Source organism: Saccoglossus kowalevskii, chromosome 3 (assembly GCF_978046115.1).
Source record: "Saccoglossus kowalevskii chromosome 3, keSacKowa6.1, whole genome shotgun sequence".
NCBI lineage: Eukaryota > Metazoa > Hemichordata > Enteropneusta > Harrimaniidae > Saccoglossus > Saccoglossus kowalevskii.
This window is the reverse complement of record NC_140643.1, coordinates 27434640-27454705: the sequence shown is the minus strand read 5'-3', so window position 1 is coordinate 27454705 and position 20066 is coordinate 27434640. Positions and strand designations below refer to the sequence as shown.

At 37.6% G+C, this 20066-nt stretch overlaps 1 protein-coding gene and 50 non-coding genes across 52 annotated transcripts in view; all 51 read left to right on the top strand.

Moving 5' to 3' along the window:
• The window catches only part of LOC100376837 (uncharacterized), a 93291-nt gene that overhangs the window by 40876 nt on the left and 32349 nt on the right, over positions 1–20066 (top strand). The gene's annotated exons all lie outside the window — the stretch shown is intronic.
• On the top strand, positions 498–580 carry TRNAL-UAA (transfer RNA leucine (anticodon UAA)). The gene has a single exon. It is a non-coding gene; the product is annotated as a tRNA-Leu (tRNA).
• TRNAL-UAA (transfer RNA leucine (anticodon UAA)) lies at positions 732–814 on the top strand. Its single transcript has one exon. It is a non-coding gene; the product is annotated as a tRNA-Leu (tRNA).
• Positions 1344–1426, top strand: TRNAL-UAA (transfer RNA leucine (anticodon UAA)). The gene has a single exon. It is a non-coding gene; the product is annotated as a tRNA-Leu (tRNA).
• On the top strand, positions 1959–2041 carry TRNAL-UAA (transfer RNA leucine (anticodon UAA)). The gene has a single exon. It is a non-coding gene; the product is annotated as a tRNA-Leu (tRNA).
• TRNAL-UAA (transfer RNA leucine (anticodon UAA)) lies at positions 2426–2508 on the top strand. Its single transcript has one exon. It is a non-coding gene; the product is annotated as a tRNA-Leu (tRNA).
• TRNAL-UAA (transfer RNA leucine (anticodon UAA)) lies at positions 2807–2889 on the top strand. The gene has a single exon. It is a non-coding gene; the product is annotated as a tRNA-Leu (tRNA).
• Positions 4037–4119, top strand: TRNAL-UAA (transfer RNA leucine (anticodon UAA)). Its single transcript has one exon. It is a non-coding gene; the product is annotated as a tRNA-Leu (tRNA).
• TRNAL-UAA (transfer RNA leucine (anticodon UAA)) lies at positions 4504–4586 on the top strand. The gene has a single exon. It is a non-coding gene; the product is annotated as a tRNA-Leu (tRNA).
• On the top strand, positions 4885–4967 carry TRNAL-UAA (transfer RNA leucine (anticodon UAA)). The gene has a single exon. It is a non-coding gene; the product is annotated as a tRNA-Leu (tRNA).
• TRNAL-UAA (transfer RNA leucine (anticodon UAA)) lies at positions 5119–5201 on the top strand. The gene has a single exon. It is a non-coding gene; the product is annotated as a tRNA-Leu (tRNA).
• On the top strand, positions 5734–5816 carry TRNAL-UAA (transfer RNA leucine (anticodon UAA)). The gene has a single exon. It is a non-coding gene; the product is annotated as a tRNA-Leu (tRNA).
• Positions 5968–6050, top strand: TRNAL-UAA (transfer RNA leucine (anticodon UAA)). Its single transcript has one exon. It is a non-coding gene; the product is annotated as a tRNA-Leu (tRNA).
• On the top strand, positions 6435–6517 carry TRNAL-UAA (transfer RNA leucine (anticodon UAA)). Its single transcript has one exon. It is a non-coding gene; the product is annotated as a tRNA-Leu (tRNA).
• On the top strand, positions 7050–7132 carry TRNAL-UAA (transfer RNA leucine (anticodon UAA)). Its single transcript has one exon. It is a non-coding gene; the product is annotated as a tRNA-Leu (tRNA).
• Positions 7431–7513, top strand: TRNAL-UAA (transfer RNA leucine (anticodon UAA)). Its single transcript has one exon. It is a non-coding gene; the product is annotated as a tRNA-Leu (tRNA).
• TRNAL-UAA (transfer RNA leucine (anticodon UAA)) lies at positions 8046–8128 on the top strand. Its single transcript has one exon. It is a non-coding gene; the product is annotated as a tRNA-Leu (tRNA).
• On the top strand, positions 8661–8743 carry TRNAL-UAA (transfer RNA leucine (anticodon UAA)). Its single transcript has one exon. It is a non-coding gene; the product is annotated as a tRNA-Leu (tRNA).
• Positions 9042–9124, top strand: TRNAL-UAA (transfer RNA leucine (anticodon UAA)). Its single transcript has one exon. It is a non-coding gene; the product is annotated as a tRNA-Leu (tRNA).
• TRNAL-UAA (transfer RNA leucine (anticodon UAA)) lies at positions 9276–9358 on the top strand. Its single transcript has one exon. It is a non-coding gene; the product is annotated as a tRNA-Leu (tRNA).
• TRNAL-UAA (transfer RNA leucine (anticodon UAA)) lies at positions 9890–9972 on the top strand. The gene has a single exon. It is a non-coding gene; the product is annotated as a tRNA-Leu (tRNA).
• TRNAL-UAA (transfer RNA leucine (anticodon UAA)) lies at positions 10505–10587 on the top strand. The gene has a single exon. It is a non-coding gene; the product is annotated as a tRNA-Leu (tRNA).
• TRNAL-UAA (transfer RNA leucine (anticodon UAA)) lies at positions 10739–10821 on the top strand. Its single transcript has one exon. It is a non-coding gene; the product is annotated as a tRNA-Leu (tRNA).
• Positions 11586–11668, top strand: TRNAL-UAA (transfer RNA leucine (anticodon UAA)). The gene has a single exon. It is a non-coding gene; the product is annotated as a tRNA-Leu (tRNA).
• On the top strand, positions 12201–12283 carry TRNAL-UAA (transfer RNA leucine (anticodon UAA)). The gene has a single exon. It is a non-coding gene; the product is annotated as a tRNA-Leu (tRNA).
• TRNAL-UAA (transfer RNA leucine (anticodon UAA)) lies at positions 13050–13132 on the top strand. The gene has a single exon. It is a non-coding gene; the product is annotated as a tRNA-Leu (tRNA).
• Positions 13284–13366, top strand: TRNAL-UAA (transfer RNA leucine (anticodon UAA)). The gene has a single exon. It is a non-coding gene; the product is annotated as a tRNA-Leu (tRNA).
• TRNAL-UAA (transfer RNA leucine (anticodon UAA)) lies at positions 13518–13600 on the top strand. The gene has a single exon. It is a non-coding gene; the product is annotated as a tRNA-Leu (tRNA).
• TRNAL-UAA (transfer RNA leucine (anticodon UAA)) lies at positions 13752–13834 on the top strand. Its single transcript has one exon. It is a non-coding gene; the product is annotated as a tRNA-Leu (tRNA).
• On the top strand, positions 13987–14069 carry TRNAL-UAA (transfer RNA leucine (anticodon UAA)). Its single transcript has one exon. It is a non-coding gene; the product is annotated as a tRNA-Leu (tRNA).
• TRNAL-UAA (transfer RNA leucine (anticodon UAA)) lies at positions 14221–14303 on the top strand. The gene has a single exon. It is a non-coding gene; the product is annotated as a tRNA-Leu (tRNA).
• On the top strand, positions 14455–14537 carry TRNAL-UAA (transfer RNA leucine (anticodon UAA)). Its single transcript has one exon. It is a non-coding gene; the product is annotated as a tRNA-Leu (tRNA).
• On the top strand, positions 14689–14771 carry TRNAL-UAA (transfer RNA leucine (anticodon UAA)). Its single transcript has one exon. It is a non-coding gene; the product is annotated as a tRNA-Leu (tRNA).
• TRNAL-UAA (transfer RNA leucine (anticodon UAA)) lies at positions 14923–15005 on the top strand. The gene has a single exon. It is a non-coding gene; the product is annotated as a tRNA-Leu (tRNA).
• Positions 15157–15239, top strand: TRNAL-UAA (transfer RNA leucine (anticodon UAA)). The gene has a single exon. It is a non-coding gene; the product is annotated as a tRNA-Leu (tRNA).
• On the top strand, positions 15391–15473 carry TRNAL-UAA (transfer RNA leucine (anticodon UAA)). The gene has a single exon. It is a non-coding gene; the product is annotated as a tRNA-Leu (tRNA).
• TRNAL-UAA (transfer RNA leucine (anticodon UAA)) lies at positions 16006–16088 on the top strand. The gene has a single exon. It is a non-coding gene; the product is annotated as a tRNA-Leu (tRNA).
• TRNAL-UAA (transfer RNA leucine (anticodon UAA)) lies at positions 16240–16322 on the top strand. Its single transcript has one exon. It is a non-coding gene; the product is annotated as a tRNA-Leu (tRNA).
• Positions 16474–16556, top strand: TRNAL-UAA (transfer RNA leucine (anticodon UAA)). The gene has a single exon. It is a non-coding gene; the product is annotated as a tRNA-Leu (tRNA).
• TRNAL-UAA (transfer RNA leucine (anticodon UAA)) lies at positions 16708–16790 on the top strand. Its single transcript has one exon. It is a non-coding gene; the product is annotated as a tRNA-Leu (tRNA).
• On the top strand, positions 16943–17025 carry TRNAL-UAA (transfer RNA leucine (anticodon UAA)). The gene has a single exon. It is a non-coding gene; the product is annotated as a tRNA-Leu (tRNA).
• Positions 17177–17259, top strand: TRNAL-UAA (transfer RNA leucine (anticodon UAA)). Its single transcript has one exon. It is a non-coding gene; the product is annotated as a tRNA-Leu (tRNA).
• On the top strand, positions 17411–17493 carry TRNAL-UAA (transfer RNA leucine (anticodon UAA)). The gene has a single exon. It is a non-coding gene; the product is annotated as a tRNA-Leu (tRNA).
• Positions 17645–17727, top strand: TRNAL-UAA (transfer RNA leucine (anticodon UAA)). The gene has a single exon. It is a non-coding gene; the product is annotated as a tRNA-Leu (tRNA).
• TRNAL-UAA (transfer RNA leucine (anticodon UAA)) lies at positions 17879–17961 on the top strand. Its single transcript has one exon. It is a non-coding gene; the product is annotated as a tRNA-Leu (tRNA).
• On the top strand, positions 18113–18195 carry TRNAL-UAA (transfer RNA leucine (anticodon UAA)). The gene has a single exon. It is a non-coding gene; the product is annotated as a tRNA-Leu (tRNA).
• Positions 18347–18429, top strand: TRNAL-UAA (transfer RNA leucine (anticodon UAA)). The gene has a single exon. It is a non-coding gene; the product is annotated as a tRNA-Leu (tRNA).
• TRNAL-UAA (transfer RNA leucine (anticodon UAA)) lies at positions 18961–19043 on the top strand. Its single transcript has one exon. It is a non-coding gene; the product is annotated as a tRNA-Leu (tRNA).
• TRNAL-UAA (transfer RNA leucine (anticodon UAA)) lies at positions 19195–19277 on the top strand. Its single transcript has one exon. It is a non-coding gene; the product is annotated as a tRNA-Leu (tRNA).
• Positions 19429–19511, top strand: TRNAL-UAA (transfer RNA leucine (anticodon UAA)). Its single transcript has one exon. It is a non-coding gene; the product is annotated as a tRNA-Leu (tRNA).
• On the top strand, positions 19663–19745 carry TRNAL-UAA (transfer RNA leucine (anticodon UAA)). Its single transcript has one exon. It is a non-coding gene; the product is annotated as a tRNA-Leu (tRNA).

The following is a 20066-nucleotide window of genomic DNA, read 5'->3' as shown; positions in this document are numbered from 1 at the left end:
ACTACTTCAATTTTGTCAATGATGTTTCAGTGCAAACATGTTTTTCTTTAGGGGTTCTAAAATGTGTCGTTACTTAAATTGTGAATGCTCTACAACTATTGCCAAAGTTCGCCCTCTAGTGATGACGCATTTCCGTGACGTATATTATCGATTGCGCCACTTTGTTTAAACACAGTAATGGTGACATATCTCAAAATTTTAAATCTTTGAAACTCTGTCTAAATAAATTTGTGAAACTATAAAAAATGTGCCTGCAGTATGTAAGTGCGGTGGCCGTGCGGTTAAGGCGTTGGACTTAAGTTCCAATGGACGTTAGTCGTCGTGGGTTCGAATCAAACCTGCAGTATACTATTTTGTGTGAATCCAGTTGAATGTGTCACTCCTTAAATTTTCACTTTGATTAAACACAGTAATGGTGACATATCTCAAGATTTTAAATCTTTGAAACTCTGTCTAAATAAATTTGTGAAACTATAAAAAATTGGCTCCATCATGTAAGTGCGGTGGCCGAGCGGTTAAGGCATTGGACTTAAGTTCCAATGGACGTTAGTCCTCGTGGGTTCAAATCCCACCTGCACTATACTATTTTGTGTGAATCCAGTTGAATGTGTCACTCCTTGAATTTTCACTTTGATTAAACACAGTAATGGTGACATATCTCAAGATTTTAAATCTTTGAAACTCTGTCTAAATAAATTTGTGAAACTATAAAAAATTGGCTCCATCATGTAAGTGCGGTGGCCGAGCGGTTAAGGCGTTGGACTTAAGTTCCAATGGACGTTAGTCCTCGTGGGTTCAAATCCCACACGCACTATACTATTTTGTGTGAATCCAGTTGAATGTGTCACTCCTTAAATTTTCACTTTGATTAAACACAGTTATGATGACATATCTCAAAATTTTAAATCTTTGAAACTCTGTCTAAATAAATTTGTGAAACTATAAAAATTTGCCTCCATCATGTAAGTGCGGTGGCCGAGCGGTTAAGACGTTGGACTTAAGTTCCAATGGACGTTAGTCCTCGTGGGTTCAAATCCCACTGCACTATAGTATTTTGTGTGAATCCAGTTGAATCTCTCCGAACTACTTAAATTTTGTCAATGATGTTTCAGTGCAAACATGTTTTTTTAGGGGTTCTAAAATGTGTCGTTACTTAAATTGTGAAGGCTCTACAACTATTGCCAAAGTTCGCCCTCTAGTGATGACGCATTTCCGTGACGTATATTATCGATTGCGCCACTTTGTTTAAACACAGTAATGGTGACATATCACAAAATTTTAAATCTTTGAAACTCTGTCTAAACAAATTTGTGAAACTATAAAAAATGTGCCTCCAGTATGTAGGTGCGGTGGCCGAGTGGTTAAGGCGTTGGACTTAAGTTCCAATGGACGTTAGTCCTCGTGGGTTCAAATCCCACCCGCACTATACTATTTTGTGTGAATCCAGTTGAATGTGTCACTCCTTAAATTTTCACTTTGATTAAACACAGTTATGATGACATATCTCAAAATTTTAAATCTTTGAAACTCTGTCTAAATAAATTTGTGAAACTATAAAAATTTGCCTCCATCATGTAAGTGCGGTGGCCGAGCGGTTAAGGCGTTGGACTTAAGTTCCAATGGACGTTAGTCCTCGTTGGTTCAAATCCCACCTGCTCTATACTATTTTGTGTGAATCCAGTTGAATCTCTCCGAACTACTTAAATTTTGTCAATGATGTTTCAGTGCAAACATGTTTTTCTTTAGGGGTTCTAAAATGTGTCGTTACTTAAATTGTGAATGCTCTACAACTATTGCCAAAGTTCGCCCTCTAGTGATGACGCATTTCCGTGACGTATATTATCGATTGCGCCACTTTGTTTAAACACAGTAATGGTGACATATCTCAAAATTTTAAATCTTTGAAACTTTGTCTAAATAAATTTGTGAAACTATAAAAAATGTTCCTTCAGTATGTAAGTGCGGTGGCCGAGCGGTTAAGGCGTTGGACTTAAGTTCCAATGGACGTTAGTCCTCGTGGGTTCGAATCCCACCCGCACTATACTACTTTGTGTGAATCCAGTTGAATGTGTCACTCCTTAAATTTTCACTTTGATTAAACACAGTAATGGTGACATATCTCAAGATTTTAAATCTTTGAAACTCTGTCTAAATAAATTTGTGAAACTATAAAAAATTGGCTCCATCATGTAAGTGCGGTGGCCGAGCGGTTAAGGCGTTGGACTTAAGTTCCAATGGACGTTAGTCCTCGTGCGTTCAAATCCCACCCGCATATACTATTTTGTGTGAATCCAGTTGAATGTGTCACTCCTTAAATTTTCACTTTGATTAAACACAGTTATGATGACATATCTCAAAATTTTAAATCTTTGAAACTCTGTCTAAATAAATTTGTGAAACTATAAAAATGTGCCTCCATTATGTAAGTGCGGTGGCCGAGCGGTTAAGACGTTGGACTTAAATTCCAATGGACGTTAGTCCTCGTGGGTTCAAATCCCTCCCGCACTATACTATTTTGTGTGAATCCAGTTGAATCTCTCCGAACTACTTAAATTTTGTCAATGATGTTTCAGTGCAAACATGTTTTTCTTTAGGGGTTCTAAAATATGTCGTTACTTAAATTGTGAATGCTCTACCACTATTGCCAAAGTTCGCCCTCTAGTGATGACGCATTTCCGTGACGTATATTATCGATTGCGCCACTTTGTTTAAACACAGTAATGGTGACATATCTCAAAATTTTAAATCTTTGAAACTCTGTCTAAATAAATTTGTGAAACTATAAAAAATGTGCCTGCAGTATGTAAGTGCGGTGGCCGAGCGGTTAAGGCGTTGGACTTAAGTTCCAATGGACGTTAGTCCTCGTGGGTTCGAATCCCATCTGCACTATACTATTTTGTGTGAATCCAGTTGAATGTGTCACTCCTTAAATTTTCACTTTGATTAAACACAGTAATGGTGACATATCTCAAGATTTTAAATCTTTGAAACTCTGTCTAAATAGATTTGTGAAACTATAAAAAATTGGCTCCATCATGTAAGTGCGGTGGCCGAGCGGTTAAGGCGTTGGACTTAAGTTCCAATGGACGCTAGTGCTTGTGGGTTCAAATCCCACCCGCTCTATACTATTTTGTGTGAATCCAGTTGAATCTCTCCGAACTACTTAAATTTTGTCAATGATGTTTCAGTGCAAACATGTTTTTCTTTAGGGGTTCTAAAATGTGTCGTTACTTAAATTGTGAATGCTCTACAACTATTGCCAAAGTTCGCCCTCTAGTGATGACGCATTTCCGTGACGTATATTATCGATTGCGCCACTTTGTTTAAACACAGTAATGGTGACATATCTCAAAATTTTAAATCTTTGAAACTCTGTCTAAATAAATTTGTGAAACTATAAAAAATGTGCCTGCAGTATGTAAGTGCGGTGGCCGTGCGGTTAAGGCGTTGGACTTAAGTTCCAATGATCGTTAGTCCTCGTGGGTTCGAATCGAACCTGCACTATACTATTTTGTGTGAATCCAGTTGAATGTGTCACTCCTTAAATTTTCACTTTGATTAAACACAGTAATGGTGACATATCTCAAGATTTTAAATCTTTGAAACTCTGTCTAAATAAATTTGTGAAACTATAAAAATTTGCCTCCATCATGTAAGTGCGGTGGCCGAGCGGTTAAGGCGTTGGACTTAAGTTCCAATGGACGTTAGTCCTCGTTGGTTCAAATCCCACCTGCTCTATACTATTTTGTGTGAATCCAGTTGAATCTCTCCGAACTACTTAAATTTTGTCAATGATGTTTCAGTGCAAACATGTTTTTCTTTAGGGGTTCTAAAATGTGTCGTTACTTAAATTGTGAATGCTCTACAACTATTGCCAAAGTTCGCCCTCTAGTGATGACGCATTTCCGTGACGTATATTATCGATTGCGCCACTTTGTTTAAACACAGTAATGGTGACATATCTCAAAATTTTAAATCTTTGAAACTTTGTCTAAATAAATTTGTGAAACTATAAAAAATGTGCCTTCAGTATGTAAGTGCGGTGGCCGAGCGGTTAAGGCGTTGGACTTAAGTTCCAATGGACGTTAGTCCTCGTGGGTTCGAATCCCACCCGCACTATACTACTTTGTGTGAATCCAGTTGAATGTGTCACTCCTTAAATTTTCACTTTGATTAAACACAGTAATGGTGACATATCTCAAGATTTTAAATCTTTGAAACTCTGTCTAAATAAATTTGTGAAACTATAAAAAATTGGCTCCATCATGTAAGTGCGGTGGCCGAGCGGTTAAGGCGTTGGACTTAAGTTCCAATGGACGTTAGTCCTCGTGCGTTCAAATCCCACCCGCATATACTATTTTGTGTGAATCCAGTTGAATGTGTCACTCCTTAAATTTTCACTTTGATTAAACACAGTTATGATGACATATCTCAAAATTTTAAATCTTTGAAACTCTGTCTAAATAAATTTGTGAAACTATAAAAATGTGCCTCCATTATGTAAGTGCGGTGGCCGAGCGGTTAAGACGTTGGACTTAAATTCCAATGGACGTTAGTCCTCGTGGGTTCAAATCCCTCCCGCACTATACTATTTTGTGTGAATCCAGTTGAATCTCTCCGAACTACTTAAATTTTGTCAATGATGTTTCAGTGCAAACATGTTTTTCTTTAGGGGTTCTAAAATATGTCGTTACTTAAATTGTGAATGCTCTACCACTATTGCCAAAGTTCGCCCTCTAGTGATGACGCATTTCCGTGACGTATATTATCGATTGCGCCACTTTGTTTAAACACAGTAATGGTGACATATCTCAAAATTTTAAATCTTTGAAACTCTGTCTAAATAAATTTGTGAAACTATAAAAAATGTGCCTGCAGTATGTAAGTGCGGTGGCCGAGCGGTTAAGGCGTTGGACTTAAGTTCCAATGGACGTTAGTCCTCGTGGGTTCGAATCCCATCTGCACTATACTATTTTGTGTGAATCCAGTTGAATGTGTCACTCCTTAAATTTTCACTTTGATTAAACACAGTAATGGTGACATATCTCAAGATTTTAAATCTTTGAAACTCTGTCTAAATAGATTTGTGAAACTATAAAAAATTGGCTCCATCATGTAAGTGCGGTGGCCGAGCGGTTAAGGCGTTGGACTTAAGTTCCAATGGACGCTAGTGCTCGTGGGTTCAAATCCCACCCGCTCTATACTATTTTGTGTGAATCCAGTTGAATCTCTCCGAACTACTTAAATTTTGTCAATGATGTTTCAGTGCAAACATGTTTTTCTTTAGGGGTTCTAAAATGTGTCGTTACTTAAATTGTGAATGCTCTACAACTATTGCCAAAGTTCGCCCTCTAGTGATGACGCATTTCCGTGACGTATATTATCGATTGCGCCACTTTGTTTAAACACAGTAATGGTGACATATCTCAAAATTTTAAATCTTTGAAACTCTGTCTAAATAAATTTGTGAAACTATAAAAAATGTGCCTGCAGTATGTAAGTGCGGTGGCCGTGCGGTTAAGGCGTTGGACTTAAGTTCCAATGATCGTTAGTCCTCGTGGGTTCGAATCGAACCTGCACTATACTATTTTGTGTGAATCCAGTTGAATGTGTCACTCCTTAAATTTTCACTTTGATTAAACACAGTAATGGTGACATATCTCAAGATTTTAAATCTTTGAAACTCTGTCTAAATAAATTTGTGAAACTATAAAAAATTGGCTCCATCATGTAAGTGCGGTGGCCGAGCGGTTAAGGCGTTGGACTTAAGTTCCAATGGACGTTAGTCCTCGTGGGTTCAAATCCCACCTGCACTATACTATTTTGTGTGAATCCAGTTGAATGTGTCACTCCTTGAATTTTCACTTTGATTAAACACAGTAATGGTGACATATCTCAAGATTTTAAATCTTTGAAAGTCTGTCTAAATAAATTTGTGAAACTATAAAAAATTGGCTCCATCATGTAAGTGCGGTGGCCGAGCGGTTAAGGCGTTGGACTTAAGTTCCAATGGACGTTAGTCCTTGTGGGTTCAAATCCCACCTGCACTATACTATTTTGTGTGAATCCAGTTGAATGTGTCACTCCTTAAATTTTCACTTTGATTAAACACAGTAATGGTGACATATCTCAAGATTTTAAATCTTTGAAACTCTGTCTAAATAAATTTGTGAAACTATAAAAAATTGGCTCCATCATGTAAGTGCGGTGGCCGAGCGGTTAAGGCGTTGGACTTAAGTTCCAATGGACGTTAGTCCTCGTGCGTTCAAATCCCACCCGCATATACTATTTTGTGTGAATCCAGTTGAATGTGTCACTCCTTAAATTTTCACTTTGATTAAACACAGTTATGATGACATATCTCAAAATTTTAAATCTTTGAAACTCTGTCTAAATAAATTTGTGAAACTATAAAAATGTGCCTCCATTATGTAAGTGCGGTGGCCGAGCGGTTAAGACGTTGGACTTAAATTCCAATGGACGTTAGTCCTCGTGGGTTCAAATCCCACCCGCACTATACTATTTTGTGTGAATCCAGTTGAATCTCTCCGAACTACTTAAATTTTGTCAATGATGTTTCAGTGCAAACATGTTTTTCTTTAGGGGTTCTAAAATGTGTCGTTACTTAAATTGTGAATGCTCTACAACTATTGCCAAAGTTCGCCCTCTAGTGATGACGCATTTCCGTGACGTATATTATCGATTGCGCCACTTTGTTTAAACACAGTAATGGTGACATATCTCAAAATTTTAAATCTTTGAAACTCTGTCTAAATAAATTTGTGAAACTATAAAAAATGTGCCTGCAGTATGTAAGTGCGGTGGCCGGGCGGTTAAAGCGTTGGACTTAAGTTCCAATGGACGTTAGTCCTCGTGGGTTCGAATCCCACCTGCACTATACTATTTTGTGTGAATCCAGTTGAATGTGTCACTCCTTAAATTTTCACTTTGATTAAACACAGTAATGGTGACATATCTCAAGATTTTAAATCTTTGAAACTCTGTCTAAATAAATTTGTGAAACTATAAAAAATTGGCTCCATCATGTAAGTGCGGTGGCCGAGTGGTTAAGGCGTTGGACTTAAGTTCCAATGGACGTTTGTGCTCGTGGGTTCAAATCCCACCCGCTCTATACTATTTTGTGTGAATCCAGTTGAATCTCTCCGAACTACTTAAATTTTGTCAATGATGTTTCAGTGCAAACATGTTTTTCTTTAGGGGTTCTAAAATGTGTCGTTACTTAAATTGTGAATGCTCTACAACTATTGCCAAAGTTCGCCCTCTAGTGATGACGCATTTCCGTGACGTATATTATCGATTGCGCCACTTTGTTTAAACACAGTAATGGTGACATATCTCAAAATTTTAAATCTTTGAAACTCTGTCTAAATAAATTTGTGAAACTATAAAAAATGTGCCTGCAGTATGTAAGTGCGGTGGCCGAGCGGTTAAGACGTTGGACTTAAATTCCAATGGACGTTAGTCCTCGTGGGTTCAAATCCCACCCGCACTATACTATTTTGTGTGAATCCAGTTGAATCTCTCCGAACTACTTAAATTTTGTCAATGATGTTTCAGTGCAAACATGTTTTTCTTTAGGGGTTCTAAAATGTGTCGTTACTTAAATTGTGAATGCTCTACAACTATTGCCAAAGTTCGCCCTCTAGTGATGACGCATTTCCGTGACGTATATTATCGATTGCGCCACTTTGTTTAAACACAGTAATGGTGACATATCTCAAAATTTTAAATCTTTGAAACTCTGTCTAAATAAATTTGTGAAACTATAAAAAATGTGCCTGCAGTATGTAAGTGCGGTGGCCGGGCGGTTAAAGCGTTGGACTTAAGTTCCAATGGACGTTAGTCCTCGTGGGTTCGAATCCCACCTGCACTATACTATTTTGTGTGAATCCAGTTGAATGTGTCACTCCTTAAATTTTCACTTTGATTAAACACAGTAATGGTGACATATCTCAAGATTTTAAATCTTTGAAACTCTGTCTAAATAAATTTGTGAAACTATAAAAAATTGGCTCCATCATGTAAGTGCGGTGGCCGAGTGGTTAAGGCGTTGGACTTAAGTTCCAATGGACGTTTGTGCTCGTGGGTTCAAATCCCACCCGCTCTATACTATTTTGTGTGAATCCAGTTGAATCTCTCCGAACTACTTAAATTTTGTCAATGATGTTTCAGTGCAAACATGTTTTTCTTTAGGGGTTCTAAAATGTGTCGTTACTTAAATTGTGAATGCTCTACAACTATTGCCAAAGTTCGCCCTCTAGTGATGACGCATTTCCGTGACGTATATTATCGATTGCGCCACTTTGTTTAAACACAGTAATGGTGACATATCTCAAAATTTTAAATCTTTGAAACTCTGTCTAAATAAATTTGTGAAACTATAAAAAATGTGCCTGCAGTATGTAAGTGCGGTGGCCGTGCGGTTAAGGCGTTGGACTTAAGTTCCAATGGACGTTAGTCCTCGTGGGTTCGAATCAAACCTGCGCTATACTATTTTGTGTGAATCCAGTTGAATGTGTCACTCCTTAAATTTTCACTTTGATTAAACACAGTAATGGTGACATATCTCAAGATTTTAAATCTTTGAAACTCTGTCTAAATAAATTTGTGAAACTATAAAGAATTGGCTCCATCATGTAAGTGCGGTGGCCGAGCTGTTAAGGTGTTGGACTTAAGTTCCAATGGACGTTAGTCCTCGTGGGTTCAAATCCCACCCGCACTATACTATTTTGTGTGAATCCAGTTGAATCTCTCCGAACTACTTAAATTTTGTCAATGATGTTTCAGTGCAAACATGTTTTTCTTTAGGGGTTCTAAAATGTGTCGTTACTTAAATTGTGAAGGCTCTACAACTATTGCCAAAGTTCGCCCTCTAGTGATGACGCATTTCCGTGACGTATATTATCGATTGCGCCACTTTGTTTAAACACAGTAATGGTGACATATCACAAAATTTTTAATCTTTGAAACTCAGTCTAAACAAATTTGTGAAACTATAAAAAATGTGCCTCCAGTATGTAGGTGCGGTGGCCGAGTGGTTAAGGCGTTGGACTTAAGTTCCAATGGACGTTAGTCCTCGTGGGTTCAAATCCCACACGCACTATACTATTTTGTGTGAATCCAGTTGAATGTGTCACTCCTTGAATTTTCACTTTGATTAAACACAGTAATGGTGACATATCTCAAGATTTTAAATCTTTGAAACTCTGTCTAAATAAATTTGTGAAACTATAAAAAATTGGCTCCATCATGTAAGTGCGGTGGCCGAGCGGTTAAGGCGTTGGACTTAAGTTCCAATGGACGTTAGTCCTCGTGGGTTCAAATCCCACCCGCACTATACTATTTTGTGTGAATCCAGTTGAATGTGTCACTCCTTAAATGTTCACTTTGATTAAACACAGTTATGATGACATATCTCAAAATTTTAAATCTTTGAAACTCTGTCTAAATAAATTTGTGAAACTATAAAAATTTGCCTCCATCATGTAAGTGCGGTGGCCGAGCGGTTAAGACGTTGGACTTAAGTTCCAATGGACGTTAGTCCTCGTGGGTTCAAATCCCACTGCACTATACTATTTTGTGTGAATCCAGTTGAATCTCTCCGAACTACATAAATTTTGTCAATGATGTTTCAGTGCAAACATGTTTTTCTTTAGGGGTTCTAAAATGTGTCGTTACTTAAATTGTGAAGGCTCTACAACTATTGCCAAAGTTCGCCCTCTAGTGATGACGCATTTCCGTGACGTATATTATCGATTGCGCCACTTTGTTTAAACACAGTAATGGTGACATATCACAAAATTTTAAATCTTTGAAACTCTGTCTAAACAAATTTGTGAAACTATAAAAAATGTGCCTCCAGTATGTAGGTGCGGTGGCCGAGTGGTTAAGGCGTTGGACTTAAGTTCCAATGGACGTTAGTCCTCGTGGGTTCAAATCCCACACGCACTATACTATTTTGTGTGAATCCAGTTGAATGTGTCACTCCTTAAATTTTCACTTTTATTAAACACAGTAATGGTGACATATCTCAAAATTTTAAATCTTTGAAACTCTGTCTAAATAAATTTGTGAAACTATAAAAATTTGACTCCATCATGTAAGTGCGGTGGCCGAGCGGTTAAGACGTTGGACTTAAGTTCCAATGGACGTTAGTGCTCGTGGGTTCAAATCCCACCTGCTCTATACTATTTTGTGTGAATCCAGTTGAATCTCTCCGAACTACTTAAATTTTGTCAATGATGTTTCAGTGCAAACATGTTTTTCTTTAGGGGTTCTAAAATGTGTCGTTACTTAAATTGTGAATGCTCTACAACTATTGCCAAAGTTCGCCCTCTAGTGATGACGCATTTCCGTGACGTATATTATCGATTGCGCCACTTTGTTTAAACACAGTAATGGTGACATATCTCAAAATTTTAAATCTTTGAAACTCTGTCTAAATAAATTTGTGAAACTATAAAAAATGTGCCTGCAGTATGTAAGTGCGGTGGCCGAGCGGTTAAGGCGTTGGATTTAAGTTCCAATGGACGTTAGTCCTCGTGGGTTCGAATCCCACCTGCACTATACTATTTTGTGTGAATCCAGTTGAATGTGTCACTCCTTAAATTTTCACTTTGATTAAACACAGTAATGGTGACATATCTCAAGATTTTAAATCTTTGAAACTCTGTCTAAATAAATTTGTGAAACTATAAAAAATTGGCTCTATCATGTAAGTGCGGTGGCCGAGCGGTTAAGGCGTTGGACTTAAGTTCCAATGGACGTTAGTCCTCGTGGGTTCAAATCCCACCCGCACTATACTATTTTGTGTGAATCCAGTTGAATGTGTCACTCCTTAAATTTTCACTTTGATTAAACACAGTTATGATGACATGTCTCAAAATTTTAAATCTTTGAAACTCTGTCTAAATAAATTTGTGAAACTATAAAAATTTGACTCCATCATGTAAGTGCGGTGGCCGAGCGGTTAAGACGTTGGACTTAAGTTCCAATGGACGTTAGTCCTCGTGGATTCAAATCCCACTGCACTATACTATTTTGTGTGAATCCAGTTGAATGTGTCACTCCTTAAATTTTCACTTTGATTAAACACAGTTATGATGACATATCTCAAAATTTTAAATCTTTGAAACTCTGTCTAAATAAATTTGTGAATCTATAAAAATTTGACTCCATCATGTAAGTGCGGTGGCCGAGCGGTTAAGACGTTGGACTTAAGTTCCAATGGACGTTAGTCCTCGTGGGTTCAAATCCCACTGCACTATACTATTTTGTGTGAATCCAGTTGAATCTCTCCGAACTACTTAAATTTTGTCAATGATGTTTCAGTGCAAACATGTTTTTCTTTAGGGGTTCTAAAATGTGTCGTTACTTAAATTGTGAAGGCTCTACAACTATTGCCAAAGTTCGCCCTCTAGTGATGACGCATTTCCGTGACGTATATTATCGATTGCGCCACTTTGTTTAAACACAGTAATGGTGACATATCACAAAATTTTAAATCTTTGAAACTCTGTCTAAACAAATTTGTGAAACTATAAAAAATGTGCCTCCAGTATGTAGGTGCGGTGGCCGAGTGGTTAAGGCGTTGGACTTAAGTTCCAATGGACGTTAGTCCTCGTGGGTTCAAATCCCACCCGCACTATACTATTTTGTGTGAATCCAGTTGAATGTGTCACTCCTTAAATTTTCACTTTGATTAAACACAGTTATGATGACATATCTCAAAATTTTAAATCTTTGAAACTCTGTCTAAATAAATTTGTGAAACTATAAAAATTTGACTCCATCATGTAAGTGCGGTGGCCGAGCGGTTAAGACGTTGGACTTAAGTTCCAATGGACGTTAGTGCTCGTGGGTTCAAATCCCACCTGCTCTATACTATTTTGTGTGAATCCAGTTGAATCTCTCCGAACTACTTAAATTTTGTCAATGATGTTTCAGTGCAAACATGTTTTTCTTTAGGGGTTCTAAAATGTGTCGTTACTTAAATTGTGAATGCTCTACAACTATTGCCAAAGTTCGCCCTCTAGTGATGACGCATTTCCGTGACGTATATTATCGATTGCGCCACTTTGTTTAAACACAGTAATGGTGACATATCACAAAATTTTAAATCTTTGAAACTCTGTCTAAACAAATTTGTGAAACTATAAAAAATGTGCCTCCAGTATGTAGGTGCGGTGGCCGAGTGGTTAAGGCGTTGGACTTAAGTTCCAATGGATGTTAGTCCTCGTGGGTTCAAATCCCACCCGCACTATACTATTTTGTGTGAATCCAGTTGAATGTGTCACTCCTTAAATTTTCACTTTGATTAAACACAGTTATGATGACATATCTCAAAATTTTAAATCTTTGAAACTCTGTCTAAATAAATTTGTGAAACTATAAAAATTTGACTCCATCATGTAAGTGCGGTGGCCGAGCGGTTAAGACGTTGGACTTAAGTTCCAATGGACGTTAGTCCTCGTGGATTCAAATCCCACCCGCAGTATACTATTTTGTGTGAATCCAGTTGAATGTGTCACTCCTTAAATTTTCACTTTGATTAAACACAGTTATGATGACATATCTCAAAATTTTAAATCTTTGAAACTCTGTCTAAATAAATTTGTGAAACTATAAAAATTTGCCTCCATCATGTAAGTGCGGTGGCCGAGCGGTTAAGACGTTGGACTTAAGTTCCAATGGACGTTAGTGCTCGTGGGTTCAAATCCCACCTGCTCTATACTATTTTGTGTGAATCCAGTTGAATCTCTCCGAACTACTTAAATTTTGTCAATGATGTTTCAGTGCAAACATGTTTTTCTTTAGGGGTTCTAAAATGTGTCGTTACTTAAATTGTGAATGCTCTACAACTATTGCCAAAGTTCGCCCTCTAGTGATGACGCATTTCCGTGACGTATATTATCGATTGCGCCACTTTGTTTAAACACAGTAATGGTGACATATCACAAAATTTTAAATCTTTGAAACTCTGTCTAAACAAATTTGTGAAACTATAAAAAATGTGCCTCCAGTATGTAGGTGCGGTGGTCGAGCGGTTAAGGCGTTGGACTTAAGTTCCAATGGACGTTAGTCCTCGTGGGTTCGAATCCCACCTGCACTATACTATTTTGTGTGAATCCAGTTGAATGTGTCACTCCTTAAATTTTCACTTTGATTAAACACAGTAATGGTGACATATCTCAAAATTTTAAATCTTTGAAACTCTGTCTAAATAAATTTGTGAAACTATAAAAAATTGGCTCCATCATGTAAGTGCGGTGGCCGAGCGGTTAAGGCGTTGGACTTAAGTTCCAATGGACGTTAGTCCTCGTGGGTTCAAATCCCACCCGCACTATACTATTTTGTGTGAATCCAGTTGAATGTGTCACTCCTTGAATTTTCACTTTGATTAAACACAGTAATGGTGACATATCTCAAGATTTTAAATCTTTGAAACTCTGTCTAAATAAATTTGTGAAACTATAAAAAATTGGCTCCATCATGTAAGTGCGGTGGCCGAGCGGTTAAGGCGTTGGACTTAAGTTCCAATGGACGTTAGTCCTCGTGGGTTCAAATCCCACCCGCACTATACTATTTTGTGTGAATCCAGTTGAATGTGTCACTCCTTAAATTTTCACTTTGATTAAACACAGTTATGATGACATATCTCAAAATTTTAAATCTTTGAAACTCTGTCTAAATAAATTTGTGAAACTATAAAAATTTGACTCCATCATGTAAGTGCGGTGGCCGAGCGGTTAAGGCGTTGGACTTAAGTTCCAATGGACGTTAGTCCTCGTGGGTTCAAATCCCACCCGCACTATACTATTTTGTGTGAATCCAGTTGAATGTGTCACTCCTTGAATTTTCACTTTGATTAAACACAGTAATGGTGACATATCACAAAATTTTAAATCTTTGAAACTCTGTCTAAACAAATTTGTGAAACTATAAAAAATGTGCCTCCAGTATGTAGGTGCGGTGGTCGAGCGGTTAAGGCGTTGGACTTAAGTTCCAATGGACGTTAGTCCTCGTGGGTTCGAATCCCACCTGCACTATACTATTTTGTGTGAATCCAGTTGAATGTGTCACTCCTTAAATTTTCACTTTGATTAAACACAGTAATGGTGACATATCTCAAAATTTTAAATCTTTGAAACTCTGTCTAAATAAATTTGTGAAACTATAAAAAATTGGTTCCATCATGTAAGTGCGGTGGCCGAGCGGTTAAGGCGTTGGACTTAAGTTCCAATGGACGTTAGTCCTCGTGGGTTCAAATCCCACCCGCACTATACTATTTTGTGTGAATCCAGTTGAATGTGTCACTCCTTGAATTTTCACTTTGATTAAACACAGTAATGGTGACATATCTCAAGATTTTAAATCTTTGAAACTCTGTCTAAATAAATTTGTGAAACTATAAAAAATTGGCTCCATCATGTAAGTGCGGTGGCCGAGTGGTTAAGGCGTTGGACTTAAGTTCCAATGGACGTTAGTCCTCGTGGGTTCAAATCCCACCCGCACTATACTATTTTGTGTGAATCCAGTTGAATGTGTCACTCCTTAAATTTTCACTTTGATTAAACACAGTTATGATGACATATCTCAAAATTTTAAATCTTTGAAACTCTGTCTAAATAAATTTGTGAAACTATAAAAATTTGACTCCATCATGTAAGTGCGGTGGCCGAGCGGTTAAGGCGTTGGACTTAAGTTCCAATGGACGTTAGTCCTCGTGGGTTCAAATCCCACTCGCACTATACTATTTTGTGTGAATCCAGTTGAATGTGTCACTCCTTGAATTTTCACTTTGATTAAACACAGTAATGGTGACATATCTCAAGATTTTAAATCTTTGAAACTCTGTCTAAATAAATTTGTGAAACTATAAAAAATTGGCTCCATCATGTAAGTGCGGTGGCCGAGCGGTTAAGGCGTTGGACTTAAGTTCCAATGGACGTTAGTCCTCGTGGGTTCAAATCCCACCTGCACTATACTATTTTGTGTGAATCCAGTTGAATGTGTCGCTCCTTAAATTTTCACTTTGATTAAACACAGTTATGATGACATATATCAAAATTTTAAATCTTTGAAACTCTGTCTAAATAAATTTGTGAAACTATAAAAATTTGCCTCCATCATGTAAGTGCGGTGGCCGAGCGGTTAAGGCGTTGGACTTAAGTTCCAATGGACGTTAGTCCTCGTGGGTTCAAATCCCACCTGCACTATACTATTTTGTGTGAATCCAGTTGAATGTGTCGCTCCTTAAATTTTCACTTTGATTAAACACAGTTATGATGACATATCTCAAAATTTTAAATCTTTGAAACTCTGTCTAAATAAATTTGTGAAACTATAAAAATTTGCCTCCATCATGTAAGTGCGGTGGCCGAGCGGTTAAGGCGTTGGACTTAAGTTCCAATGGACGTTAGTCCTCGTGGGTTCAAATCCCACCTGCACTATACTATTTTGTGTGAATCCAGTTGAATGTGTCGCTCCTTAAATTTTCACTTTGATTAAACACAGTAATGGTGACATATCTCAAAATTTTAAATCTTTGAAACTCTGTCTAAATAAATTTGTGAAACTATAAAAATTTGACTCCATCATGTAAGTGCGGTGGCCGAGCGGTTAAGACGTTGGACTTAAGTTCCAATGGACGTTAGTGCTCGTGGGTTCAAATCCCACCTGCTCTATACTATTTTGTGTGAATCCAGTTGAATCTCTCCGAACTACTTAAATTTTGTCAATGATGTTTCAGTGCAAACATGTTTTTCTTTAGGGGTTCTAAAATGTGTCGTTACTTAAATTGTGAATGCTCTACAACTATTGCCAAAGTTCGCCCTCTAGTGATGACGCATTTCCGTGACGTATATTATCGATTGCGCCACTTTGTTTAAACACAGTAATGGTGACATATCACAAAATTTTAAATCTTTGAAACTCTGTCTAAACAAATTTGTGAAACTATAAAAAATGTGCCTCCAGTATGTAGGTGCGGTGGTCGAGCGGTTAAGGCGTTGGACTTAAGTTCCAATGGACGTTAGTCCTCGTGGGTTCGAATCCCACCTGCACTATACTATTTTGTGTGAATCCAGTTGAATGTGTCACTCCTTAAATTTTCACTTTGATTAAACACAGTAATGGTGACATATCTCAAAATTTTAAATCTTTGAAACTCTGTCTAAATAAATTTGTGAAACTATAAAAAATTGGCTCCATCATGTAAGTGCGGTGGCCGAGCGGTTAAGGCGTTGGACTTAAGTTCCAATGGACGTTAGTCCTCGTGGGTTCAAATCCCACCCGCACTATACTATTTTGTGTGAATCCAGTTGAATGTGTCACTCCTTGAATTTTCACTTTGATTAAACACAGTAATGGTGACATATCTCAAGATTTTAAATCTTTGAAACTCTGTCTAAATAAATTTGTGAAACTATAAAAAATTGGCTCCATCATGTAAGTGCGGTGGCCGAGCGGTTAAGGCGTTGGACTTAAGTTCCAATGGACGTTAGTCCTCGTGGGTTCAAATCCCACCCGCACTATACTATTTTGTGTGAATCCAGTTGAATGTGTCACTCCTTAAATTTTCACTTTGATTAAACACAGTTATGATGACATATCTCAAAATTTTAAATCTTTGAAACTCTGTCTAAATAAATTTGTGAAACTATAAAAATTTGACTCCATCATGTAAGTGCGGTGGCCGAGCGGTTAAGGCGTTGGACTTAAGTTCCAATGGACGTTAGTCCTCGTGGGTTCAAATCCCACCCGCACTATACTATTTTGTGTGAATCCAGTTGAATGTGTCACTCCTTGAATTTTCACTTTGATTAAACACAGTAATGGTGACATATCACAAAATTTTAAATCTTTGAAACTCTGTCTAAACAAATTTGTGAAACTATAAAAAATGTGCCTCCAGTATGTAGGTGCGGTGGTCGAGCGGTTAAGGCGTTGGACTTAAGTTCCAATGGACGTTAGTCCTCGTGGGTTCGAATCCCACCTGCACTATACTATTTTGTGTGAATCCAGTTGAATGTGTCACTCCTTAAATTTTCACTTTGATTAAACACAGTAATGGTGACATATCTCAAAATTTTAAATCTTTGAAACTCTGTCTAAATAAATTTGTGAAACTATAAAAAATTGGCTCCATCATGTAAGTGCGGTGGCCGAGCGGTTAAGGCGTTGGACTTAAGTTCCAATGGACGTTAGTCCTCGTGGGTTCAAATCCCACCCGCACTATACTATTTTGTGTGAATCCAGTTGAATGTGTCACTCCTTGAATTTTCACTTTGATTAAACACAGTAATGGTGACATATCTCAAGATTTTAAATCTTTGAAACTCTGTCTAAATAAATTTGTGAAACTATAAAAAATTGGCTCCATCATGTAAGTGCGGTGGCCGAGCGGTTAAGGCGTTGGACTTAAGTTCCAATGGACGTTAGTCCTCGTGGGTTCAAATCCCACCCGCACTATACTATTTTGTGTGAATCCAGTTGAATGTGTCACTCCTTAAATTTTCACTTTGATTAAACACAGTTATGATGACATATCTCAAAATTTTAAATCTTTGAAACTCTGTCTAAATAAATTTGTGAAACTATAAAAATTTGACTCCATCATGTAAGTGCGGTGGCCGAGCGGTTAAGGCGTTGGACTTAAGTTCCAATGGACGTTAGTCCTCGTGGGTTCAAATCCCACTCGCACTATACTATTTTGTGTGAATCCAGTTGAATGTGTCACTCCTTGAATTTTCACTTTGATTAAACACAGTAATGGTGACATATCTCAAGATTTTAAATCTTTGAAACTCTGTCTAAATAAATTTGTGAAACTATAAAAAATTGGCTCCATCATGTAAGTGCGGTGGCCGAGCGGTTAAGGCGTTGGACTTAAGTTCCAATGGACGTTAGTCCTCGTGGGTTCAAATCCCACCTGCACTATACTATTTTGTGTGAATCCAGTTGAATGTGTCGCTCCTTAAATTTTCACTTTGATTAAACACAGTTATGATGACATATATCAAAATTTTAAATCTTTGAAACTCTGTCTAAATAAATTTGTGAAACTATAAAAATTTGCCTCCATCATGTAAGTGCGGTGGCCGAGCGGTTAAGGCGTTGGACTTAAGTTCCAATGGACGTTAGTCCTCGTGGGTTCAAATCCCACCTGCACTATACTATTTTGTGTGAATCCAGTTGAATGTGTCGCTCCTTAAATTTTCACTTTGATTAAACACAGTTATGATGACATATCTCAAAATTTTAAATCTTTGAAACTCTGTCTAAATAAATTTGTGAAACTATAAAAATTTGCCTCCATCATGTAAGTGCGGTGGCCGAGCGGTTAAGGCGTTGGACTTAAGTTCCAATGGACGTTAGTCCTCGTGGGTTCAAATCCCACCTGCACTATACTATTTTGTGTGAATCCAGTTGAATGTGTCGCTCCTTAAATTTTCACTTTGATTAAACACAGTAATGGTGACATATCTCAAAATTTTAAATCTTTGAAACTCTGTCTAAATAAATTTGTGAAACTATAAAAATTTGACTCCATCATGTAAGTGCGGTGGCCGAGCGGTTAAGACGTTGGACTTAAGTTCCAATGGACGTTAGTCCTCGTGGGTTCAAATCCCACTGCACTATACTATTTTGTGTGAATCCAGTTGAATCTCTCCGAACTACTTAAATTTTGTCAATGATGTTTCAGTGCAAACATGTTTTTCTTTAGGGGTTCTAAAATGTGTCGTTACTTAAATTGTGAAGGCTCTACAACTATTGCCAAAGTTCGCCCTCTAGTGATGACGCATTTCCGTGACGTATATTATCGATTGCGCCACTTTGTTTAAACACAGTAATGGTGACATATCACAAAATTTTAAATCTTTGAAACTCTGTCTAAACAAATTTGTGAAACTATAAAAAATGTGCCTCCAGTATGTAGGTGCGGTGGCCGAGTGGTTAAGGCGTTGGATTTAAGTTCCAATGGACGTTAGTCCTCGTGGGTTCAAATCCCACCTGCACTATACTATTTTGTGTGAATCCAGTTGAATGTGTCACTCCTTAAATTTTCACTTTGATTAAACACAGTAATGGTGACATATCTCAAAATTTTAAATCTTTGAAACTCTGTCTAAATAAATTTGTGAAACTATAAAAAATTGGCTCCATCATGTAAGTGCGGTGGCCGAGCGGTTAAGGCGTTGGACTTAAGTTCCAATGGACGTTAGTCCTCGTGGGTTCAAATCCCACCCGCACTATACTATTTTGTGTGAATCCAGTTGAATGTGTCACTCCTTGAATTTTCACTTTGATTAAACACAGTAATGGTGACATATCTCAAGATTTTAAATCTTTGAAACTCTGTCTAAATAAATTTGTGAAACTATAAAAAATTGGCTCCATCATGTAAGTGCGGTGGCCGAGCGGTTAAGGCGTTGGACTTAAGTTCCAATGGACATTAGTCCTCGTGGGTTCAAATCCCACCCGCACTATACTATTTTGTGTGAATCCAGTTGAATGTGTCACTCCTTAAATTTTCACTTTGATTAAACACAGTTATGATGACATATCTCAAAATTTTAAATCTTTGAAACTCTGTCTAAATAAATTTGTGAAACTATAAAAATTTGACTCCATCATGTAAGTGCGGTGGCCGAGCGGTTAAGACGTTGGACTTAAGTTCCAATGGACGTTAGTCCTCGTGGGTTCAAATCCCACCCGCACTATACTATTTTGTGTGAATCCAGTTGAATGTGTCACTCCTTGAATTTTCACTTTGATTAAACACAGTAATGGTGACATATCTCAAAATTTTAAATCTTTGAAACTCTGTCTAAATAAATTTGTGAAACTATAAAAATTTGACTCCATCATGTAAGTGCGGTGGCCGAGCGGTTAAGACGTTGGACTTAAGTTCCAATGGACGTTAGTCCTCGTGGGTTCAAATCCCACTGCACTATAGTATTTTGTGTGAATCCAGTTGAATCTCTCCGAACTACTTAAATTTTGTCAATGATGTTTCAGTGCAAACATGTTTTTCTTTAGGG